This window comes from Herpailurus yagouaroundi, unplaced genomic scaffold, assembly GCF_014898765.1.
Source record: "Herpailurus yagouaroundi ecotype Mexico unplaced genomic scaffold, PumYag 28, whole genome shotgun sequence".
Lineage (NCBI taxonomy): Eukaryota > Metazoa > Chordata > Mammalia > Carnivora > Felidae > Herpailurus > Herpailurus yagouaroundi.
The window spans coordinates 100372672-100390438 of record NW_024412376.1 but is presented as its reverse complement, the minus strand read 5'-3'; the positions used below and the strand labels follow the sequence as shown (position 1 = coordinate 100390438).

Genomic DNA, 17767 nt, shown 5'->3' with positions numbered 1-17767 from the left:
ATGCAGGACTTCATCTGGCTACTTGCCTAAAAGCTTTCAAAGACTGAAATCTGTTGGTGAGTTTTTGGACTTCATGCCGGGAAGGTGAAATCCAACAGGGAAGATGGGTTGGCAGGACCTATGTCAGAACTTCCAGCAAGTAAATTTTTATAAATAAAAGATGCAATCAATTATTTAGCATAACCAAACATGCTTGAAAAATTTAGGTATCACTTGCTAGTTCTCAAGAAATTAATGCATAATCACACAGATGCATAATATATGAAGACATGGCCTCACCGGATATCGTCTTAGGAGGGAGACTGGCTGGGCTGAGAGAGAAAGGGATCACATTTCAATCAATTATTTGCAGGGGATGCACTGCATTTATTCATGTAGTATAATAGAGCTCAGGTGGGAAAAGAGCATCAGTTTCTTTTCTCACAAATATGCGAGTCAACGAGGACGTGTACTGATGAAGAAAAGGGTGCTGGGCTCTCTTTCTGACCACGGAACAGACAGTGCTCGGTGCCATGGAAGCTTAAAACCCTGCTCAGTTCTGGGAACCACCACCCCCGGGAGAAACCTGCAGGCTGTCCTACAAAAGGTGTCACAGCATGGACCTTGAAGATTTTGTCAAGGTTCAAGGCACAGTCTTCAGCCTCACTGGCACCGACTCTGATCCAGCGACTCCATTCGCAAGACCCGTTTCTTGGGGGCAGATTCACATTATGCAGCCTCACAGCCTAAACCAAAATGACAGTTTACTAATTCATGAGGATACTCAAGAATCAATGCATTCTTTCCCGGCAGGCAGACCTCGGTCAGCGTCCAAATCCTAAGCAGTGGGTAGCTGGGTGAGCACGGCACCAGAACCAGGGGAGATACGGATAGAATGTTTCTGGCACCCAGTCGAAACGACCTGATGTGTCCATCTCACAACAGGGGAGGTCCAGCCAAGGGTTTTCAAACTTTGTACCATTAGAATTGTAAAAGCATTTTGCGAGTCACTCCCAGACACCATTTAAAAAACAAAACAATAGAGGCACCTGGATGGCTCAGTCAGTTAAGCGGTTAAGCGTCTGACTCTTGGTTTGGTTCAGGTCACTATCTTGGGGTTTCACGGGTTCAAGCCCAGTGTCAGGCTCTGCACTGACAGTGCTAAGCCTGCTTGGGATTCTCTCTCTCTTACTCTCTCTGTCTGCCCCTCCGCCACTTGCACTGGCTCTGTCTCTCTCAAAATAAATAAAGTTTAAAAATAATAAAATAAAATAATAAAACATAGAGTAGAATAGAAAGTATCAGAAAGTATTGCATATAAATGGGATAAGTAAGAGGCAGTACAAAGTGGTGGTTAAGAGGGTAGGCACTAAATACAGGCTCCATAGGACCAGTCATACAACCCGAGGCAAGTTGCTAAATCTATGCTTCAGTTTGTGTGCAAAATGGGAATGCTAACAGTACATACCTCCTAAGGGTATTGTGAAAATTAAATGGCTAAATACCTACAAAGGGCATAGAACTATGCCTGGCTATATGAGTTTTCATTACTGGTAAGAATTGCTTTGTGAAACTGTTGCCCACAAGCTGAGAGACCAGAATAGAGTTCCTACGACAATTGGAGTCAGACGTGCTGAGCAGTCCATGAGGAGAATGGGGGGAAGGAGTGTTTGCCATTGTATGGAGATCAGAACATTATGGAAGCAATGCCAATTTCAGGAAAATGAGAACCGGAGGAAATGATCCAAAAGGATATCTCAGATGACCAGGCTAGAGCTCTCTTTAAGCCGAAGAGTACTTTTCAGTGAATGAAGATCGAAAGTGCTTTTGTTGCATTGAGATGCTATAAATACCTCTTTCCTGGAGAGAACTCTCATTCTCTGCTGTACGCTTTGCCTTTTTTCTTGCCTTCTGGCTTTCATCTGAGACCGTGATGACATATTTTGGTTCACTAGAATGGATCATCAGTTTAAATTTAAACTTGAACTTGAATTTCCTCTCTTCGGATCAATCAGAATTCCCATCTTCGCTTTTAAGAGTGTCAGCTATACCAACTGACGATTCCACGCTATACCACAAGTCCTCCTTTCATATACTTTTTCATGTTCCACAGAAATCTGGACAAACAAAAGGTGACTGGTAAGGTAGAGGCAAGAGACTAAAATATATTTCAAGAAGAAAAGATCTCGTTGAGGAGACAGGACACAGTAAATGGGGAAGAGTTAATGATATCCAAATAGAAGTAAGAGTAGTTATAATAGTTACCATAGACTGAGTACCTACCACGTGCCAAGCTCAGTGCTAAGCCCTTCATAACCATGAATCATACTTTTCACAACGGTTCAGAAAGGTTGATGGTACTATTTACGACGACAGGTGAGGAGAACATCAAGGACCGTCTGAGGCTCACTGTTAGTACGTGGTAGGGCAGCATTCCAACTTAGACTCCCCGACTCAGGCTCTTCACTCACTCACTACCGCAAGGGTTTCAGAACCAGACCCGCTGGGTCTGCATTTCAGCTGTGCCACTTACAAGCTATTTAACTTCTCCAAACCTCGCTTAATTTCCTCTTCCATAAAACAGGGGTGATAACACTAGCTTCCTCACAGGATTTCGTGAAAATTAAATGAGATGTTTATTCAAGTATTCCACATCGTGGCTGGCACATGGTAAATGTTCAAATAGATGCCAATTATCATTATTGTCATGCCAGCCCTTGCGAGGCTGCCTGCAATTGCAAACATTAAATATGGATGATCAGTGGACCAGGCTGGCCAACAATGTGCCATTTGGCCAACTGCCTTTGGACCCCTCTCTCTATAAAGGCATTTCCCATGGCACATTGTTCCTGCCACTGGCACAAGGAGGAAACAAGACAGCACCGAGGACAGAAGCATGGAGTAGCAGGGTAAAATAAGGAAACCAGCGGGGGGTGCCCAGGTGGCTCAGTCGGTTAAACGTCCGATTTCGGCTCAGATCATGATCTCACAGTTCGTGAGTTCGGGACCCGTGTCAGGCTCTGTGCTGACAGCTCAGAACCTGGAGCCTGCTTCAGATTCTGTGTCTCCCTTTCTCTCTGCTCCTCCTCCACTCATGCTCTGTCTCTCAAAAATAAACATTTTTAAAAATTAAAAAAAAAAAAGGAAACCAGCACCCATCTGAAAGGTTCTGTTTCCGCCTATGGAATCAGGAAGACAGAAAGAAAGAGCTGCCATCGAAGACCACCATGGAGCTAGTCTTATAAAAGACAAATTCAATAAATTGTGGAAGACAGGAAGATTACTACTGGGGAAAAACAACTTCCTTGGGGATTTGAGGGGAAGCTCTTGCTCATGTTACCATGTGAAGGAGTAGCCCCACAGAAGAACTAAAGGATTAGGGTTGGGAAGAATTTAATCAGTTTCACAAGCCCATTTTAACCTAAAAGAGAAGGATTTGATTTCCAAAGTCTTAAATGGGAAACAGAATTCCGACTGAATCAAACCAGGGGAAGAGAAAAGAGGAGACAGACTCATTCACTTTCCAGAAATCAAAAGGAAAACATATGCTTGTGGGAGAAGTGCCCAAGTTCAGGTTTAAGAGCTAATTTGACTCCGCAAGCACAGAGCATGGGGAGGGAGTGGGGGTAAGAGGGCGCCAAGATGAACTGTCAGTATTCCCATTCTCTGCGGGGAGGGGATCAGCTAGACGAGGACATCAGATTCAGCTGTATTCATTTCTGCTCTGCCAGGCCAAGGATGCCAGGATTTTAAACGTAAGTTTAAATAACCAATAGGCAATGACATTTATTTTTAATATCTGCCCGTCTGAGAATTAATGCATCCGCTGAAATCCCTGGGGTACATAGGCAAAAAAGTTGCAAGGCATCTTTGTTATCCCAGCAATGTGGAATTTAGACATATGGTCTTGAATCTGCAGATGGCTGGATATAATATATACTATGAACCCTGCTATAGAGGGTCCCAAACAACTCTAAGACCCAAGAAACAGTGTAAGTGAGTTTACAGAGGTTAGTGGGAGGAGAAAACAAAACAGGAAGAAACAAGAAGAATTCAGGGCGCTAACTTCATCATTAGACAGCAGAAGTGGGCCGAACAGTGGGCAGACGGTCACATGTTCAGTGAACAACACTCTTCAGTGAAAAAAGGCAGAAGGAAGAGACAACAGTAGCTTCTGTCATTATCAGCACCGTCGTCAATAAGTATTATTCGCTACAGTGTGTGTGTCATTGAAGGACACTGTTCTCAAGAAGCTTACAGTCCATCTAAGGAAACAAAACATGTACATAAACAGAAGAGTAAGGTAACAATTCTTAGAAGCTGCTGAGAATCCTCATATTACAAAAATATATACCCATCTTGCTGGGCACAAGCCAGCAGGTGACGCTAGACTCAGAGGAAAAGCCCCAAATGCCAACAGGATACACTGATCATCCTTCTAAGCCATCCAACCATGCAGCAGACCCATGCTTAACAGGAGAGCTGTGATGTTAAGATATTAGGAATCACTGCCTGAGAACACATTAGACAATTGCCTTATGTGCTGTTTAAAACTGTCCATTTTAGGGGCACCTGGGTGGCTCAGTCAGTTACGCATCCGACTTCGGCTCAGGTCACGCTCTTAGGTTTGTGAGTTCAAGCCCCGCATAGGGCTCTGTGCTGACAGCTCAGAGCCTGGAGCCTGCTTCAGATTCGGTGTCTCCCTCTCTCTGCCCCTCCCCCGCTCGCAGTCTGTCTGTCTCTTTCTCTCTCTCTTTCTGTCCCTCAAAAATAAATAAACATTAAAAGAATTTAAAATTGTTCATTTTAGCCTCATGCTGATTTGGGAGTTACTCATCTAAAATGACTTTAGGCTTTAGACCTTCAGCATATTTTATGTTTATTTAGGAAGGCAACAAGTAGAGTGGCTTAAGAGTAAGGACTCCGGAATCAGATTTCCTGGGTTTGAATCCCAGTTCTACACTGACTAGCTGTGTAAGTGTGGCAAGTTACTTCACTCAGCCTTGGTTTCCTCATCTGTCAGTGGAATAACAATAGGATTTGCCTCATATAGCCATAGTGAGGATTCCATAAAATAGTCCACAAGGTACACAGCTCAGAGGATGGCACACAGCCCACAGAATCTTTCCTTTCGTTGTTATTGTCAACTGAGGTGGCTGAAAGCCAGAGCTGGTGCATGATGGACCCAGAAGGGGCCAGGGCCCTGCACAACCGTGGGCTCCCACACTGATACCTCTGAGCCCCACCTCCCCATTCTCGTGTTTAAAGGCAGGTGCGTGCACAGAGACAAGGAAGAGGCACGTAACAGTCTGAGGGAGTAACACATGAGGAAATATTATATCCAATACACCTGCTTAAAAATTAGTGGTTCTGGGGTGCCTGGGTGGCTCAGTCAGTTAAGAGTCCAACTCTCGATTCTGGCTCAGGTCATTTGAGATCAAGCCCCACACTGGGCTCCATGCTAGGCACAGAGCCTGCTTAAGATTCTCTCTCTCTCCCTCTCCCTCTGCCCCTCCCCTCCCTCAAGAAAAATTACTGGTTCATATACATAAAAGATAAAAAGAAATTTGGAATTGGAAGCAAATAAGCACACTTTGTGAGGATTGAGAATGTGATGGGCACAATGGGTGAGAGTATTCCCTGAAGCCAATAAAATTACCTCTAGAAAAATGTTGTTAAAGATCCAGGGAAGTCATGTAGGGCCCCCTGAGTCTCAGAGAATAGCTTTATTTCCGCCCGCTGCCAGAGAACTGCTTGTAGCAAAGAAGTTGTGAAATCAAAAGGCTGTTAATTAAGTCTGTTTTAAGAAAAGTATTGCAGGCGAAGAAGAGGAAGCTCTGATAAAAAGGTCTGGGGGGTGGACGTTCAGAAGCCCGTATTACACACAGTGGTGATCTCATGTGTCAGGCCCAAGTGCTATTCTTGGCCGAGGGCTCTGTGGCCCGGGTTCTTCTAAAGCTCTGCAGCATATCTCAAAGAATATGCCTTCCTCAGAGGTGCGCAGCCGTGGCAAAACATGTGCGGACAGCAGGCCCGGGGCCAGGTCCGTGCCTCTGTTCGGTGCTCTCAGCTCTGTACTCTCCTCCTTCCACTGCATGCACTCATTCATCGCTGCCACTATTGGTCTCCCATGCCAGTCTTCAGACTTCAGGATGTCTGATGCTATGTTTTCCATAGCATCTTAACTGCTTAGCTAAGAGCTATGTAAGCATACCATAAAGCATATAATAAGCCTGCAACAAATACCTGCGGAATTAACGTATAAGCAGATGAGCAAATGTGTGAGCGAGAACAGTAGCTTGAGGACTGAACACCTGCATTCTGCTCCTTATGGGGATGTTTACGGGGCACCTGGGTGGCTCAGTCCATTAAGCCTGTGACTCTGGATTTCAGCTCAGGTCACGATCTCACGGCTTGGAAGACAGAGCCCCACGTGGGGCTCCACACTAACAGCACGGAGCCTGCTTGGGATTCTCTCTCTCCCTCTCTCTCCGACCCTCCCCTGTTCTCTCTCTCTCAAATAAACTTAAAACAATATTTTATGGGGATGTTTACATTGGGCCTGATTATTGGTATTGCTTTAAGTATTTCCATTATATCTCAACTAAATCTTTGGGTCTCAGAGGACTGAAGAAAATCAGATCCTATGAGCATCAGTCAGGGAGGTAACTTCTCTATATATACAATTTTCAAGTTACAAATGTCTGCCTCAGAGCACAAGGGTTAACCAGGTAAATCTTTTGAATTTCTACTTTCTAAAAGGACACCAATTAAATTGGCCAAAAAGTATCTTTCAAAACCATTTACTAGATCAAAATGTTTTAAACAATCTCATTAGCAAATGATCACTATTTATGCTTTTTACTATAATAAGGTTTATTGCTAATGGAAAAACCATAATAAAGTATGTGTGTCTAGGGGTGCCTGGGTGGTTCAGTCGGTTACGGTTACGTGTCTGACTTCAGCTCAGGTCATGATCTCACAGTTCGTGGGTTCGGGCCCCGCGTCGGGCTCTGTGCTGACCGCTCAGAGCCTGGAGCCTGCTTCAGATTCTGTGTCTCCCTCTCTCTCTGCCCCTCCCCTGCTCATGCTCTCTACCTCTCAAAAATGAATAAACGTTAAACAATTAAAAAAGTAAAGTATGTGTGTATGTATATATGTATGTATATGTACACACATACATACACACATAGACACACACATATACATGTATACATACACAAACACACATATGCATATTTCCCATTTCCTGGGGTTAGTCCCACCCAAGAAAACCCAGCCTATTGGCACATTCAGTTATAACTAAGCACCGTAATTCACCTGCTGGCAGCTACTTTTATTGCTTACATCGTGTTTTCCACAGGGATGGCAAACACACAGACCACATGACCCCATGCCCCTGCTGTAAGTCCATGTAAAACATTGCTAATCCATGATGGCACTTTCTCTCTGAGTCTAGACACTGCCTCTGAATTGTTTTCAATACAGTATCCTAGCCAGCCACTACAAATCAATTAGTGTTGGAATACAAAATGAAATAGCTTTGCCTCCTCGGCCTACAAGTATATATTCTAAAGCACTGAATAAGGCATTCACATCAAGTACACAAAGTTTCACTAAATAACACTAGCCCGTATTTGTGTGATGTATTCTGACTTTCTCTTCTCTTCTATCTCATTTTTCAAAATGCTGCTGGCAACCTACTGATTTTATAATCTATATAAGAACTTTGCTATAAAGGACTACCTCTGTGACTTCCAAATTCTAAGGTCATGGCAAACAACATGAGGAAACTGTGTTAGCTTGGACCAAGTTAGTCGGTCCAGAGTTAGTTGGACAGAGCACTGGGCTCCTGTAACCATGAGCTTCTGCCCCACTGGGCCCTGCTAACTCTGAGGTCCTGAGCCATCAGTGAATGCCTAACTCTAGACAGTCATCTCAACAGGGCCCATCCTTGGCATGGGCAGGATGGGACAGGAGGAAAATCCCTTATTCTTTTGGAACAAATAATTTAGAATACCCATCCTTCCACAGTGGGTCAGGAAACCACTCATACCACATGAAAGACAATACTACCTGGGAGAAATCTCATTATTGATTGCTTGGTTCCCATAAAAACTACCCAAACTATCTTTAGCTTGCTAAAATCACATGTTCTCTCACTACTGTGTTCTCTCTGCCGGGCTAATTCCCACTTATTTCTCTAGATTGGAAAATTGGAAAATGCCCTCATTAGAGAAACATTCTTCTTCCCTAAACCACAAGTTGGAGGAACCACTGAAAACAGGACAATGACAAAAACCTGGACTGTGTGGATTTTAGCAAGAAATACTCCTCTGTTAGAGACTTGTTCTAAAGCAAAAGAAATCCCCATAATTATGTGGGCAAGGGAATCACCACCGCAAAGTCTGAAGTATCAAATCTTAATTAAACATAATTTTAACCCAGAGGAATTTGCTCCTGTTTGGCAATTGGTAGCTCTATAAAAATTAGGAAAAAAACACCCCGAAAACAGAATGTAGGCAACATTCTCTGAGGCTGACTTTGACTTTAAAATATATAGGTAATCGTGCAGAAGTCAGGCAGAATCTTTTTTTAATTTTTTGTTTATTAATTTTGAGAGAAAGGGGGAGGGAGAGAGAGAGGAGGAAGGGAAGGAGAGAGAGAGAGAGAGAGAGAGAGAGAGAATCCCAAGCAGGCTCTGTACTATCAGGGCAGAGCTGACACGAGGCTTGAACCCACAAACTGAACGGTGAGATCATGACCTGAGCCAAAACCAAGAGTCTGACACTCAACCGACTAAGCCTCCCAGACGCCCCTCTCAGACAGAATCTTGCAACTCCAAGATGGCGTCTATAGCTCACAGGAAGGCTGGGGGAATGGGGAGGGGAAGGAGACAGCCTTTTAAAAGCAGCCAGCTGAAATGATCTGACCAAAAAAGGCAAACTTTTATTTCTGCTCCTAGGTTCAGATGATTTGAAGCCCAGCATAAACCAAAAGCTGTCACTATAAATCAAGAATAATTGGAGCAAATGGCTGCTTAGCACAGGAAAAAGACAGGGCTGAGGAAATGGAATCTTTGGGCTTTGAGTTCTGAAAAGCAAGAGCTTTACCTTAAATCCTAGCTGAATAAAACTGCCTCTTCTCATCTCTTCACCATAACTGGACTGGGAAAAGCTCACACATTTGTCACCCTTTGATCTTCCCAACCCCTAAGATTCATTCAAGATGGAATATTCACCCTGTGAGCACCCCTACGTGTCTCTCTCTCTCTCTCTCTCACACACACACACCCACACACACACACACACACACAAGCACACTGCCATCTCTGTCTTCCTTTTCCTCCCTAAATACACCTGCTCCAGTGTTGAAAATGGATATGGTTGAACTCTACCACCAAATACTGAGTCACATGTTCCCAAAGACCATGTCATTTTGCCCCAGTGACAAAAGGGAACTCTTCCCCACTACCATCAAAATGTCTCTTTCACTTATTCCCTGCCTTTTCTACACCACACACACACACACACACACAAAAGAAACCCTATAGTATCAGAGCTGCAAAAACTTGAAGGACCACCCCCTACCCCCCACCACCTGGCCTTTACCACCAGAGGGTGGATGGATGGGGCATGAGCACCAGCTGCCTCACCCGGGAGCCTGCTGGAGGGCCATACCCTCTGGCCCCACTGGAGCCTGCAGAATCAGAGTGTGCCTGCAACAAGATCCCACGTGACTCACGAGCACACTCCAGTGGGAAAGACGCTGGTCTAGGTGGCACTTCTCAGGCCTGGCTGCACGTGAGAATCACCTAGGGAGCCTCAAAACCTACCCAGTCGGCCCCCCTCACCTGAGAGCAAATTAATCAGCAATGTCAGGAGGCTGGTGTGGTTAAAGGCTCCCAGAGGTTCTGCCATGCAGCCAGGGCTGAGTGGCACTGTTCCTGTCCAAATCTCCCATTTTGCAGATGAAGACACAGAACTGAAGAGAGGCCAAGGTGACAGAGTAAGCTAGTAGTAGGGCTGAATTCAAATCTACCAAGCCATGTGCCCTAGGGTTCCTCAAGAGGCTGGACTCCCACAGTGGGAGTGTCTCCTTTCTGTGCCCTCTGGAGTCTGGCTCTTCTTGGGCTGAGTGACGTGTGAAGAAGGCTACATTCATAGAGGGTCATCCAAATTACTCTTTTGAGCCGTCCTGTACTCTCAGAGAAATCATTCACTCTGGCTTGGAGTATAGCCATAGAAAACCACATGACCATTACATTTCTGTCTGACCCACCACATGTGTGTGTGAAACAACCATATTTGCCCACCTCCCTCCTAGCTGGCTCACTCTTTCCCCCCTCTCTGGCAAAGCAGCCAGTACACAACACCCTGACAAAAATCTCTGAGAAAACCCAGCTCAGGGGAATTAAAAGACAAGACAGGGCATACTCCATTTCCTCGAAGCCCTGGGGAAAAGCTTCCATTGGAGGATGACTGGGGCCTGCCGTCTTTAATCCAAAAAGCAGTGGGACTACCACCTGTAGGTGGAGGGCAAAAAAGTTGGTCATGAGATTTTGCCAGGGCACTGCAGAGATGGCATATGGAAAGCCCAAATGTCCCTGCTCCTTAGGATCCTCTCACAGAGAATGCAGTTCCTTATCAAGCACAGACCAGCCTGAAAAATGAGACCTAAGAATAGGGGCAGGCGTGAGGAAATCTATTCAAAGACTCAGACTCTCCGAGGCTGGGGGGTTTTCATGTGGAGGAAAGGCTTATCTCCCTGTTTCCCGGCAGTTCGAAGGGCAAAATGGACGAAGGCAAAAGGACTTACATGGAAAAATCAGCATAGAAGGAGGAGGAGGAGGAGAGAGAGCAAGAATTCAGGGGGAGGGAAATGTGTAGTTATTAAAAATAAATCACAAAGGCCCTGCTTTTCACTTTCTGAATTTCGATACCCGAGAAAAACGGCTGAACCTTCTGAGATAGCTCAAATGCAAGGACTAGGAACGATTTGGAGGCATTCCACTGGAAGGCCTGGTGACATGGCTGCGGCTCAGGAAGCCTCCTGGGTGGTCGGTCCATGGAGGGAGCGGGCTCCTCGCCGGGCTCCACTGCAGACCCACTTTCACAGAAACTGGGACTGAAGCAGCCAGCACTCCTCCCCTCACCACAGGGAGGAGACAGGCTCAGTGCTGCTACCTACGACTTCCATTCAGGCCATTGTCACATTTTGGAATGGAGTCGGCTAAAGGAGAGAATTTCAGCTCCTCGTCTATTTTCCGGTTCCCTCTTCAACGGAGGGTAGTGTCAACTAAGCTCCAAGAGGTAATTTAGAAGTGGAGGTGGTGGGAAGACAGGAACCCCCGCCAACCTACAAACCCGCAGAGCCTAGGGATGAAGCTTTTATTTTTAACACCGGGCTCCGTGAGGCTGACCTATATTTCACTTCTTATACTGACAGACATGACAAGCCTCGAAGGCCAGGACACAGATCCAGGCAGATGCCCTCTGAAGGCTTTGCACAGAGGAGCAGTAGGGGTAAGACACCAAAACTCCACCACGGACAGAGACTGGGACTAAAACAGAAGGATCCGGCAGGTCTGAGTAAGGGGTGCAGTCAGGTAGACTGGAGGGAAAGAACCAGATCTTAGCTTTAACTTCACAGCTTGGAAAGTAGTCCATAGCCAGCCCGAACCGTGCAGCTAACAAGAAAAATGGGGGGAGGGGTGGAGTTTGCACAGATCAAATGCTCAGGAAAGGAGAAAATTAGGATGTGAAAGAGATGAAAAGGAGTGGTCAGGATGGGGATAGAGGGGTCAACTGAATTTCCAGATTTCAGGAGGAGAACCTGTCCAACACATCGTAGTCCCTTGGTTAAATAGGCAATAAAGGAGGCAATTTTTTTTAAGTTTATTTATTTATTTTGAGAGAGAGGAAGCGAGAGCAGTGGAGGGGCAGAGAGAGAGACAGAGAGAGAGAGAGAGAGAGAGAGAGAGAATCCCAAGCAGGCTCCACACTGTAAGCTCAGAGCCCGATGCAGGGCTCGAACTCACAAACCGAGAGATCATGACCTGAGCCAAAATCAAGAGTTGGATGCTTAACAGACTGAGCCACCCAGGTGCCCCAATAAGAGAGACAATCTTAAACAATGTGATAAAAGGACTGCTTAACACCATCAGATATGTTTTTTTAATGTGTCATCTCTACAATTAATTTATTTCATATTTTATTTCTCCTATTCATTTCTCAAAACCTAACCCTCTAAATCATATTTGTCTGGCCAGCCTTATGATGACAAGTCTTCAAATGCGTAATGCAATGTTAAATGTAATTTTATGCCTGACACACTGAAGGTTGGCACGGCTAAATCATTTTTTTGTCAAACCTTCACATTTTAATCTGCCATCCTGTCAGTAGACTGGAAACAGAGAGAAATCACATTAGATTATGAGAGATTTTAGGACCTGAAGCGCCGAATTATTTTTTTCTTATCAGCCTGTCATCCAAATGTAAAGCAGAATAACGACTTAAGCCCCATAGCTCAGTGACGAGAGGCTCCTGGAGGAAGAGCCGAAGCTAGATTCCTCCACCGGGAGCTCCACAGGCACCTCACGACAGACACGCGTAGCATGGAGTCCAGTGTCTTTCTCTGCTCCCATCTGGAGTCTTTGGTCAATGGCGCCACCATCCATTTGGAGGCGATGGCGGTGGTGGCGGTGGCCTGTCATCCAGATGCCTTTCCCTACCCCCGGGGCTCACTCAGGAGTGGTGCAGCATGGTGATGAAGAGAGCAGGTGACAGAATGAGAATACCAACCCCAGCCCCAGTTTGTTCCTTGCTGGTCATGACAGTGCCCTTGGGCCAAGTACTGAGCCTCCTTGTATGTCATCTTCATTGTCTATAAACCCCCTAAAGTTGTGGTGGGTGTAAATGAGTTAAAATATGTCATACATTTAGAACCATATTTTACACATACTAAACACTCGGAGGTGACTGAGACTTCCTGCTCCTCTAGCCCATATCCACTCAACATGCACGATCTGTCAAATTCAGAATCCTCCCCACCCCCACACTCTTTCCTACTTGAAACCCTTACCACCTCTCACATGGACTCATACAACACCTTCCTCCTGGTCTCTTATCTATACTTGTCTGTACTCTTGCTCCCTCAAACCACCCTCCACAGAGCCACTTCATTGATCTTTCTGCAACATGAAATCGAACATTTCATTCTTGTTCTCAAAACCCTTCAATGGCACCTCGACCTCCACATGGGGGAAATCCAAATTTCTTACAGTGTCATGTTAACCACCTTCCCCATCCTGCTCCTCCCCACCTTCCCTCCCATCCCCTTGCCTTCCAAACCAGTTACACTGAACTGATTCTCAGCCCCAATCTCGATGTCTGAAGTCTTTATGCCTTAGTCTGGGTGAATCCTCTCTGGGAAAGTCCTATAGGTCCCTGTTTAGTCATCATTTCCTTCAGACAGGCTTTCCAGAACCCAACCCTGGGAAAGCTCCTCATTCTGGGTTCCCAAAGCCTGGTGCATTTCTCCTGCAGTCCATCCACCAAGTCATACTAATATTTTCCGGAGCTTGAGGGCAGGACTCGTCCCAAGCACCCTTATGCCCCCTGCACAACCATCCAAACCCAAAGTGCTTATTTTGATGTGTGGTGGTTAAAAGCATGGACTCTGGTGGGGCGCCTGGGTGGCTCAGTTGGTCGGGCAACCAAATTCACTGAGGTCATGATCTCACAGATCGTGAGTTCGAGCCCCTCATCGGGCTCTGTGCTGACAACTCAGAGCCTGCAGCCTGCTTCGGATTCTGTGTCTCCCTCTCTCTCTGCCGCTCCACCACTCACTTTCTATCTCTCTCCTTCAAGGGTAAATAAACATTTTTTAAAAATTAAAAAAAAAAAAAAAAGCATGGACTCTGGAGCCAGAGTGCTGGGCATATATCCTGGCACCATCATGTACTGGCTAATTTGGCCGAGCCACTTACCTTGTAGAATCTCATCTACAAAATGGGGATGTGGTACTACCTCCTTCACAGAGATATTATGAAGAATGGACACAATTAACACATAGTCCTTACTTCGGTACCTTGCACATCCTAAGCACACATATTGCAAGGGTTAAATTGTAGTATAAGGCTACACTGTAGCTTGAAAAATAACAGCTTTGTTCTGACACTGAAGGTCAAGAGATAACAGCCTTGCTTTACTCTTGTAAATTATGCTTCATATTCTTGTAAATCAGGCTTCACCAATGAAGGAAACAAAAGCTCAAAGAAATGAGCATCAGAGGCAAGGTCAAGGAGATCCACTGGTTGCAACTTAGCGGCAGAAAGTCTAAAATAATCACCTCATCCGGCAACTGTTTCTAACTCATCTGGGAACTGTTTCTCTGTTCTGTTCCCAGGTGATGATAAAACGATGTGATCGGCCATAAAAACTCTGTACCCCGGCTGTTCGAGGTCACACTCTTATCAAGAGTGTTGGTCCCGATCGGTCGGCCTTGCCTCTCATTGCAATAAACTTTGTTGTGACTGTCACTGGTGCCCGTAGCATTCTGTTTCAGGAGTTGTGTGGATGCAACAATATAAACTTCAGGGCAACAAAGTCCTGACAAATAAAAAATAGCAATAGGATACAAAAAAAAAAAAAAAAAAAAAGGGATGGCCACCAGCTTCAAACACTTTTGCAGTGCAGAATTCTTTAACGGATAATGCCAAGAAAATCTTGGATATGATGTTCATCTGGCTGCTTCTGAGACTTCAAAAAAAAAAAAAAACCCAAGAGAACATAGTAAACAAGAGAAAACAGTTGAGTCAGCAGGTAGAGTCCCGTTCCCAAGAGGGTTAGTGACAGCAGTCCTGTGAGGAGCAAGTGGAGACATTCTGGAGGATTCTGGAGGATAACAGTGAATCTGGAGCAAGTTGTTCACCCGCTGCAGAAGCCAGAGAGCGGGGGGGGGGGGGGGGCGGGGAGACAGTCAACAGAACCCTGGACCCACCTGCCAGTCTCTACAGGACATCAACTTGTCAGAGCCAGGCTTTGCCAAACTCTTTCAAACAACAGGTTATTGATCTGCACTTTGCCCAGAAGACCTGCTTAACTAATCTCTGTTTCCATGACTTCCCTGTACCTCAGCCCCAGCACAGACAGCTGCTGCTGATGGTAATCGGAGATGATTCTCTGCCCTTCATGCCAGGAATTTAAGTGAAAACCCTCACGGCTCACTAAACGCTATATCCCCTTGTAAATCCCATGAACCCGTACTGAATTTTTGTTTTTTTAACTGACCTCCTCACAAATCTAACACTTGTCTGGCGGAGCGTATCCTGAGGTTCTACCACTTTCAGTAATAAGAATCCTCCGAAAAAGAAAGAGCTGGGAAAGGGGGACACACAGATGTTGACGAATTCTCTGAAGGAGCTGAGGGCCAGTCGGTCACAACTAAACTTTCTGAGCGAGACTCCCAGTGACCAAACTGAAAACGCCGATTTCAACGACATCAGGGAAGGGACCTCACAGGCCGTGACGGTGGCATGGTCAGCAGTGGGAACAGGCCCCACAGGCTCCTGGTCTGAAAGACTTCATAGTTACTGACCCTCTGTATTCATTTGCAAGGGCTGCCTTCCAAGCACCCAGACTGGGGGGCTTCGCCAACAGAAACTTACAGTCTCAGTTCTGCAGGACAGACACCCGAAATGAAGGCGTGGACAGGACTGGTCCCACTGAGGGCGCTGAGGGAGACTGTGTCCCATGGCAATCTGTGGTGTTCACTAGCATATACAGAAGCGTCCTCCTCCCCCTCTGCCTTCATCTTTATATCGTGTTCTCCCAGTGTGTATGACTGTGTCCAAATTTCCTCCTTGTATAAGGACACTGATGATACTTGATGAGGGTCCACCATAATGGTTTCGTTTTAATTTGATGACCTTGTAAAGACCCCCCCCCCCCGCTCAAATAAAGTCACATTCTGAGGCACAGGGGGGTTAAGATTTCAACTAATGAATTTATGGGGAAGCAATTCAACCCATCAGACCCCCACTCTCTCTCCAGGGACCATTCCATATCACCAGTAAATATGCCTTGGGATCAGTGTGACAGGATCTAGTTTCCCTCAGCATCCGAGTAAACACAGTGAGACGAACCGGCACTTCTAGAGCCCCAGGCTCCGCTGAGAGGGGTCCCGGTGGGCACAGAACACACAGGGCTGCCCATGCCTGGCTTCAGCCGCCACAGTTACAAAGATGCCCCCACTGTGAAACAGCAAGCACATCACCTCACAATCACGAGGCACACACGGATGTCTGCACTCCTTCCGCAGTCTGACCTGACCCTTGCTCCCGACCGACGTCTACATCTCCAACAGCTGTGTGATGAGACTGCCATTCACCTCTCCCTTCCCGACAGCACACGCCTCTCAGCGATGGCCCCAGCAGAACCCTGTTCTTTTCCTCTACACTTTCCTTGAACCTGTCTTTCACTACTTAGCCTAATTCTGCTGGCTTTTTGAGTAAGTTCTTTTTTTAATTTCTTATTTTTATTTTTTTCCAGAGAGTGTGCGAGTGAGGGAGAGGGGCAGAGGGAAAGAGAGAATCCCAAGCAGGCTCCACACTCAGTGCAGAGCCTGACTCGGGGCTCGATCCCATGACCCTGGGATCATGAGCTGAGCCGAAAATCAAGAGTCGGATGCTCATGGACTGAGCCACCCAGGTTCACCTTTTTGAGTAAGTTCTTAACAGTGAGGAGGGGGAATTTAGTCCATTCTGTTCCCTTCTGCATTTCCAGCACCCACGGTAGCACCTGGTGAGTAGGAGGGTCTCAACACATGAAATCTGAATGTTGGAATGAACGGTCTTTTTTTTTTTTAACTTTTTTTTTTTTTAATTTTTTTTTCAACGTTTATTTATTTTTGGGACAGAGAGAGACAGAGCATGAACGGGGGAGGGGCAGAGAGAGAGGGAGACACAGAATCGGAAACAGGCTCCAGGCTCTGAGCCATCAGCCCAGAGCCTGACGCGGGGCTCGAACTCACGGACTCCAAGATCGTGACCTGGCTGAAGTCGGACGCTTAACCGACTGCGCCACCCAGGTGCCCCTTTTTTTAACTTTTTAAAAATGTTTATTTATTTAAAAAATGTTTTTCTGGTTAATGTTTGTTTATTTTTTAGAGAAAGAGAGACAGAGCATGAATCAGGTAGGGAGAGAGGAAGAGGGAGACACAGATACAGGCTCTGAGCTGTGAGCACAGAGCCTGAGCTGGGGCTCAAACCCATGAACCGTGAGATCCGACCTGAGCTGAAGTTGGACGCTTAACCAACTGAGCCACCCAGATGCCCCTGGAATGAACAGTTTTTTCCCCTACTAGATGAACACTTTCTCGAGACAGGGAGACAGCCTTATTCACCTCTTTTTTCCTAGAGTTCCTGCCTTGGGGCCACCTCCTGTGGAGGTCCCTCCATAAGAAGGAATGAGTGAATGGATGCTTCCCACTTACGCGTTCTGTTTCCCCTCAAAATAAACTCTGAAGTCAAATATAATGTATACTTCTTCCTCAAGCTCCCCCCACAACATTCAGCTCAAGACCCTCTCTGGTGAAGACATTCCTGTCCTTCCTCCTCCCCAGAACTAACCAGTCCTTCCTGTGAGCCCCTCAATGAACTTCGTACACGCTTTTATCCTAGACCCCCTAATTACACTCATCTTTTCCAACTAGGGTGTGAGCTACTTAAGGGCAAGAATTTTCCTCTTACCTTTTTGATTAACACAGGGCTTGGTGAGCATCATTT

At 46.0% G+C, this 17767-nt stretch overlaps 1 protein-coding gene across 3 annotated transcripts in view; it reads right to left on the bottom strand.

Moving 5' to 3' along the window:
- SCD5 (stearoyl-CoA desaturase 5) overlaps window positions 1-17767 on the bottom strand; it is a 170950-nt gene that overhangs the window by 114329 nt on the left and 38854 nt on the right. The gene's annotated exons all lie outside the window — the stretch shown is intronic.